The following is an 8,111-nucleotide window of genomic DNA, read 5'->3' on the forward strand; positions in this document are numbered from 1 at the left end:
ATTATTAGATGGGCACAACGATACCCATGGAGGAAAGATTTTCTTCAAATATGTTGTCTCATCACAATTTTAACATCGACGGTATTCCTTTGGAATGCTTTGACTATCAAGCATTCCCATTACACAACCCATTAGCTAGATCGAGATTCTGAGCAAAATCAGCAGTTGGCACAACCCATTATAGATCACGATTTGTTATTGGTGTTCTTAGAGGTGGGGTTTCTTCAGTTTTTCTAGACGACTCGTGATTTACATAGTAGACATGAACACTTTGCAGAAAGTTCAGTATTTCGTTCAGCCAAGTAATTCTGTGTACTAATGGTTTCATTCCCTTCAGTCTTGCTATCAGAAAGCAGAGGATGATTCCGCCAGCTGCTCTCAAAGCTGATATGCCGTACGTCGTGCCAACTCTTCTTGCTGTCAACATTTTCATATAAACTTCATGTACGTAAGACTAGTCTCAATTCATAGTTTTATTATACAGTTATCAAATAAGGCTGAAAATTTAGTAATCGAGCCGATGCGTTCCTGTTAATTTACTAATTAAATTTTATAATTTTATTAATTGCATGTCAAATTGACTGGCATGCCGTGAATTTTGAGATCAAGACATGCACTTGAATTAAACAGATCTCCCACATCTTGACGTTTTCATTACATAGAAATCATCGGTCGATTCCCCTTTGATTTTAAGAGGAAGCAATTGGTCAATCTGGAAGCACGTAGAACATGAAACCAAACACCAATTTCTAAAAAATTGAGAACAGTAGCTTAATAACCTCCTATCTGATATTGAAATAACATTCTGTAAATAACCAGAGGACCTAAATATGAGTGCATGTTTGAATTGGAAGATTTTCATCGAAAAGATTAGGATATCTCAGGAAATTACAGTAGAACACATATGCTCTTGTTTACATTTCAATATCTCGCATCAAATTGAAGTGGCATATCTTGTAAAACATGGGTTAAAAAAACATAGCAATTTTATGTTTTCTAATGCGCAAGTGGTTAACTGTCTTTGCAGCAAGTTTGGAATCTGCAGAAACGAAAATTTTCCTGCAAAAAGGAGCAGATGCACTAATCTCCTTGGCCATGCTCGAAGGCGGCGAGGCCCTCGGCTTTCCATTGCAAATGGTCCTAAAATCAGTCAGCATAATGATTGATAATCAGTAATTGCAAATAGTCCTTTTCCCTAATAGCGTTTTCCCTCTTTGTATTCAAGAGGAAAGAAAGTCATATTCTGTATTACATAAAAAAAAACTAGCGAAAAAAGCTACTACAAGCTAGAAAAGAGTAGCAACTATTCTAGTCTCGGTGTATAATGGCAAGTTTCACTAACGATTTTAAGTGTCGTTTATAACATTTGAAATGAACTCTTTTTCGGTGATACTAGAGTATGGGCAGCAGTTTTTGTTTGGTACAATAATCTTTCATAATTATTTTTTCACGAAAAGTAATTTCAAATTTTGATAAATATCATAAGAAATAACTTTACATTATATGTTTATAAAAATATTTCGTCATCAATACTTTTCATGAAAATATGGTCGAAATTAAAAAATTAATGAACTTTTTAAATGTAATATTTGAATGAGAAATATTTCACAATAAATAATCATATAATATTTTTGTATGTAACAATATTAAGTTCTCTGTTAACATAAAAGCTGATACTGATTAGCATTTGTCAAAGTGCTATCAGAAAACCGAAACAAATATTTATCCTGGTCAAGTCAATAGTCTAGCTCACGTAGATTCAAAGAGCTGAATTCAATTGCTAGGGAATGTTGTGGGTCAGCCAGCACCTCAATAGATGATCCATATCCCACTCTTTCAGTCAAACAACAATTTAGTACCACTAAGAATAGCATTGGAGTTATTGCGCCGACACAAAATCATATAAGGCCGTGTCCAACGGCCGACGATGTCGCCGGTTTCCGCTGAGATGGCAGAGAGAGAAAAGGGAAAAATCATCTCGCCAGCGACAGTTTCGTCGCTAGCTTATGACACACTGCCCGAGTGCTGTGCGAGAGCTGGCGCAGAGACCAAGAGGATGGAAACTCAGTTTTCGTTTTTTACAGTTTCTCGGTTTCACGTTCGCCGACGATACCGTTGGCACCGATGGAGGCGGCCTAAGGGACGAATTTACCCTTAAGAACAAAAGCACACAAGCACTGAACGACACATGATCGAAGGCTAAAAGCTTAAAACTGGCTGGTGGTCAAAGACCGTAAAATAGTTTTGTTCTGATCTACTAGAAACTTGTCAGCTGGCAGCCATAGAGCGATAAGTCATAACAGGCTGGATGAACATCCAAACTCGCCAGAGCTTTCAGATTGCTTCTGCCTTACAGAGGTTAACCAATAATTAGCATGCACCTAGGCATAGTTTGTTGAAAATCCACCTCCCACCGAATAGATTCTCTAGCACAACCGACTAGTTTGCCTGAGCTCGAAAGGGATGAACGCACACACACTTTTGAGTTTGTTTGCACTAGAGTTCCAACTGGATGTCCGTTGCTGCTGTGAGCTTGGATTTAAGCAGATGTTCCAAGAGGATAGGGTACAATGAAGTGGCGCCGGGCACAAAACTGAGCGCAAGTTCAAGGAGAGTGGACCTTGGTCCACGAGCTGCACGCAGGCAGAAAAAGGGTCAATGCCCCAACAATTCTCCCTCTAAACCTTGTGTGCCTTGCTCGAGGGAACTTGGATCATCCCAATCCTGAATCGCAGTTCATGAAACTTCACTCGTCCAAGTGCCTTCATTAGAATATCAGCGAGCTGATTCTTAGTATTGATGTAGTCGGCGTCGATGAATCCCTTCTCAATGCAATTTCGAATGAAGTGGTATCTCAACTGATATGCTTGCTTCGCTCGTGGAAGACGTGATTCTTGCTCAACGCCAGAGCCGACTTGCTGTCCATCATGAGCTCCACGCATTCAGTCTTCTTCCTCGTGAGCTCACCGAGTAGTCTTACGAGCCCAACCTATCAGACCCGGGCCCATGAAACTGTGCATATAGCGTACATATCTTAGGATAAGGAATGGGATATGGCCCACGCCCTACATCTATTGTAACTACTCGTAGCATAGTAGAACTACTCGTACAGTAGTAAAACTAATCGAAGACGGTAGGAAACTAACTGAAAAGTACTCGGGTAGGACTCCTAGGCTCATATCCGACTAGAACTTCCATGTATCCCTGTCCCTCCAAACTATATAAGGGCAGTCAGGGATCCCCTCCAAACAGGAGATCACCCGATCACCACCTAAGGCAATACAATCCACATATGACGTAGGGTATTATGCTCTCGGCAGCCTGAATCTGTCTAAACTTTATGTTCCTTGCACCTTTGAGTTCCTGATTTCGGTGACACCCTGCCTACAAACTCACCATCTCGGGGGTATCCCTTGGTGGGCGTGGAGGTAAAATACCAACAGATGGCGTGCTAGGTAGGAGTCTTCGTCGAGCATCCACCGGAGAACTCGATGGCATCATTCAACTTTACTAGCGCTGTGCTCAATGAGGGCACAGCATTCACCTTCAGCTCTTGGTTCTGCATCGCCAACAGTCATGCTGGCTTCAATAGCCACCTCGCTGAAACCAGGGAGCCGACGGCATCTGCTCCAGCATCTTGCCACGACATTGCTGACCTCGCTGATGATCTCGGCAGAATTTGACTTCCGATCTAATCGGAAACCGTGAGGGCGAGTCTGGATCCAACCTGGCTTCTACTCGTGATCGACTCAAATTCAGCTCATGCCACAACGACGACGCACCGTCGCCGCCGACCCTGACGACGTGGCTCGACTTCAGATAGCACCGCAGCGCAGACGCGCTGCTGCCATCGGCTGCGACTACTTCGACAAATCTGCATCGCCAACGATTACTTCAACTACTCGTCTCGACTAGAAACTAGTCGGGGACGAGCCTTAAACTACATGGTGACTAGCTCTGCACGGTCAACAACTAGTCGGAATCAACTCCGACTAGTTGGCTTCATCAACAAACTGTCACGGATACAACGATGATTGTTGCGGTTTCGTCGACAATCATCCACGAGTGGGCTTGTTTCGACTACTCCGACTACTTGTTTCGGCAAGAAAACTAGTCGGGAGTGGGCTTCACACTGTCAACAACTAGTCGGAATCGACTCTGACTAGTTGGCTTTATCAACAAACTGTCGCGGCTCCATCGATGGCCGCTGCGGCTCGTCGACAATCATCCACAAATCAAGCTAAGTTATTTATACCTTTTCCGACTTGTTCCTCACAGGATCAGATACTTTTGGCACAACGCGTATTCTCTTCACATGCCATGTGATGCTTGTCCCCGATTGCCTGCACGGTCTGCCCTGCAACACGGGTGTAACACCTTAATTTTCAAATTAGGAAGCAAAATAAATTTTGCTAGATTCTTTTCAGGGTCCATAAAGTTTTTATTCAAATTCTTTTGATTTTAGAACTTTTACCGTGAATTAATAATAATTTACTTAACCACAAAAAGAAATATAAGGAAATATAGATCTCGTGCATTTCATGCCACACTGATTGTGTTATTGCTTATCTTCCATTTGATTTTATATTTCAAATTCAAATGCATTTGAATGCATTTCTTTTCTCCCTCTCTTTCTCTTTTGGTCCGGTCCATTTCCTTCTCTTCCTCCTCTTTCTTTTTCTTCTCCCCGCAGCCCAGCTGGCCCACTCTCTCTTTACTTTCCCCCTCTCACTACTAGATTTTCCCCCTATAACCACGAAGCATTTAGGCAACACCACTGATTTGGGTGCAATAGGTGGGTACTATGGCATCGAAAGAGTGATTTGGTAGTAATATGCATGCCTATTACTACACATAAATTGTGTTGCGATATTTATGTTTCGTGTTGCAACAGGGTGACCCTAATGCACCTATTTTTAGGATTTGTGTTGCAACTGGTTGGGAATACTGCTACACCAATTATGAGTTGCATTATACTTCGTGTGTTGCAATAGAAAGGTGCTATGGTGACCATATTAGCGTTGGTTGCTTCTGAACGGCAATTTCGCAACCCTTGATTTGTGTTGCAAATTGCTTGGTGCCTTGTGGCAATAGATAGGTGGCTATTGCATCCTTTCTTGCCACGAGATGCAATAGCATGGACGTATTGCCACAATTTTGTGTGGTTGTCCAACTAGTCGCAGTCATTGCAACTGTAACAGACTTATTGCAACCAAGTGTTCCTTGGTTGCACTTAAATTTGTCTATCACCATGCTTTTTTTTCTTACAGGTGGGCCTCCACATAAGTGTTGCTTGGTTGCACTTAAACTGGAACAAATCGTCAAACAAACTGGAACAAATCCATAGATCGATTAGGACAGATCATCAAACGAACTGGAGAAGGGGGTGACACTGGGCGAGGAGCTCGGAAGAGGCAGCTCAACTTCCGCCCTGCCGCCGCCCGTTGCGCCGCCGCCGCCCGCTGCGCCCGCCGCCTGCCGCCCCACGCGCGCCTGCCGCTACGCGTGAGCCCGTGCAGCCACCCCTGCCTACGGCCCGCCGCGCCCGCCGCCCGCCACCCCACCGCCCGCGCCGCCCCCGCCCGGCACTCTCCCAGCCCGCCGCCCCGCGCGCGCCCCCTGCGCTCGGCCGCCGCCCCTGCCCGCGGCCCACCGTGCCCGCCACCCGCTGCCCCGCCGCCCGCGCCTTCCGCCGCCCCGCACGCGCCCCTGCGCTTGCCCACCGCCCCGCCGGCCGCCGCTGCCCGTGCGCGCCCCTGCTTGCGGCCCGCCGCCCCGCCGGCCGCCCCTGCCCGCGCGCTCCCCTGCCCGCGGGCCTCTGCGCCGCCGCCCGCCGCTGCCCGCGCGCGCCCCTGCTCGCGGCCCGCCGCCCCGCCGCCCCCCGCTGCCCGCGCGTGCCCCTGCTCGCGGCCCGCCGCCCCGCCGCCCCCCGCCCGCGCGCGCCCCTGCCCGCGGGCCTCCATCCCGCCGCCCGCCGCTACCCGCGTGCGCCCCTGCTCGTGGCCCGCCGCCCCCACGCCCCTGCCCGTGCGCCCCCGCGCGCGCCCGTCTGCCGAGGAGTCCAATTGAGTGTACTGCGGCTGGGTCGCCGTGCCTGATCGCCGGTGAGAATTCTGAAGAATTTCTTCCTTGGTGGTTGCCCGGTCTTCGTACTCTTGCGCGCGAGACCAATTCTAAGTAGATACATTGTTTGACTACTGTAGAAAAAAATGCGTGTACTGTGTTTGTTTTGTTGCATAAATACTGTCTATTCTTGATTTATTTCCTGAAGAATACACACAGTATTACCAACGCAATTGTTATCTGTGAACTGAAAAAGAATTCCACCAACCTGTTCGATATTTCCAGCACCTGGGAACTGAAGAATTATTTCCACGCACACACTAATAAAGAACAAAGATAGTATTTCCACTACTCTATTCTTGATTTAATTAACTGATCTATAGTCTGAAATATACTTGTGTGATTCACGGAAGATAAGTGCTCATACTAGCGTGATTTTAATTTTTGGTCTGTAACATGATTTAGGTTGTGATTTTTTTTTTACCATTACAAATTTCGAATACCCATGATCCAAATCCTGGACCTGCCACTGTATATCTCCCCTGCAAATATCCATGCTAGATCATGATCTCTCATTGCAAACATGCATGCAGATAAATGGCATCACACGCAGATAGGAGTTGGATGCGCTTGCCTTGACATTCAGAGGTGTGGAAGGCGAATTTCCGAAGTTTTATTGAAAACTTTGGCACATCATCATCGCGACGAGCTGGTGGATCTGTTGCGTGCCCATGTGCTACATGTCAATGCATGATAAGATATCATAACGTGTTTCAGATTCAGCTTCATTTAGTTACTAGAGGGTTTGCTGATTGTTTCATCAATAATGAATTCGAAGGCCAAACTTGTTCATCAGCTGAGGGTCGTGTGAATCACGGTGTCAATCCTGATCGCAATACTGGTATAAGAGAACCTGAAGATGCACAACCTACAGCTGACGCAGCACCTTATTTTGGAGAAGATGATGATGAAGACGCAGGTGATAACCCTGCTGCCACTAATACTCTGATTAGAAACATTATCAGTGGCTCTATACATGGACAAATCATAGATGCTGGTGAGAAACCAAATAAGGAAGCAGAGATATTTTTGAAACTATTAGAGGAGGCAAAGATGGAATTGTATCCAGGATGCAAAGATGCAACTAAGGTCTCTTTTATCGTGCAACTTTTTCAGGTAAAGTGCTTGTACGGAATTAGTAACTCAACATTGGAGGCCATACTTAATCTGTTCTCAAAGGTTCTCCCTGAAGGCCATTGTATCCCTAACTCCTTGGATAAAGTGCAAAGGGTGGTACGAGACCTAGGCTTGGACTATATCAAGATACACGCATGTAAGAATGATTGTGTGTTATTTTTTAAGGAAAACGTAATGCTGGAGACATGTCCCATATGTGGCGATCAGGCCTATGGTGATCCGCGTGCGTGCGATTAGACTAATCTCGTTGCGCCACGTGGAAAGACTGAAGAAAAATGCAAGATAATTTTTCTTTTTAATCTCTGCATAAAACTTGTAACTAGGCTTTCTCCCTCATACGAACTTCAAAATAGATCATTTTTTCCTAAAAATTCCTAAAATCATGCTCTATCAAGTTATGAAACTTATTAATGCTATTATATTGAAAAATCTTCTCGTGTGAGTCTTTTTGAACAATCCAATTTTTGAATTTAAAGAAATGACAACTACAAGCAATATTTTGGTACACTAAATGATGCCAAATGGAAAAGTGATGACTACTCAAGTTTCATATCTCATCAAGATCTACAATATTTATTTAGGTTATTTTGTCATTTTCAAATGTGGTCATAACATGTAGTACAAATTTGACAAGTCTCTTATATAGTTTCTTAAACTATGTGAGTGAATCCAGGATTAATGATCAATGTATACTACCACTTTCTCAAATGAAAAAACACCTAAATAAATATTGTAGATCTTGATGAGTTATGAAAATTTGATATTGATGACTTTTTCGGCTTAAATCATTTAGTGTTAAAAAATCTTGCTTTTAGATATCAATTTTTGAAATTCAAAATTTGGATTATTCA

The sequence above is a fragment of the Panicum hallii genome, chromosome 1 (assembly GCF_002211085.1).
Source record: "Panicum hallii strain FIL2 chromosome 1, PHallii_v3.1, whole genome shotgun sequence".
Taxonomy (NCBI): Eukaryota; Viridiplantae; Streptophyta; class Magnoliopsida; order Poales; family Poaceae; genus Panicum; species Panicum hallii.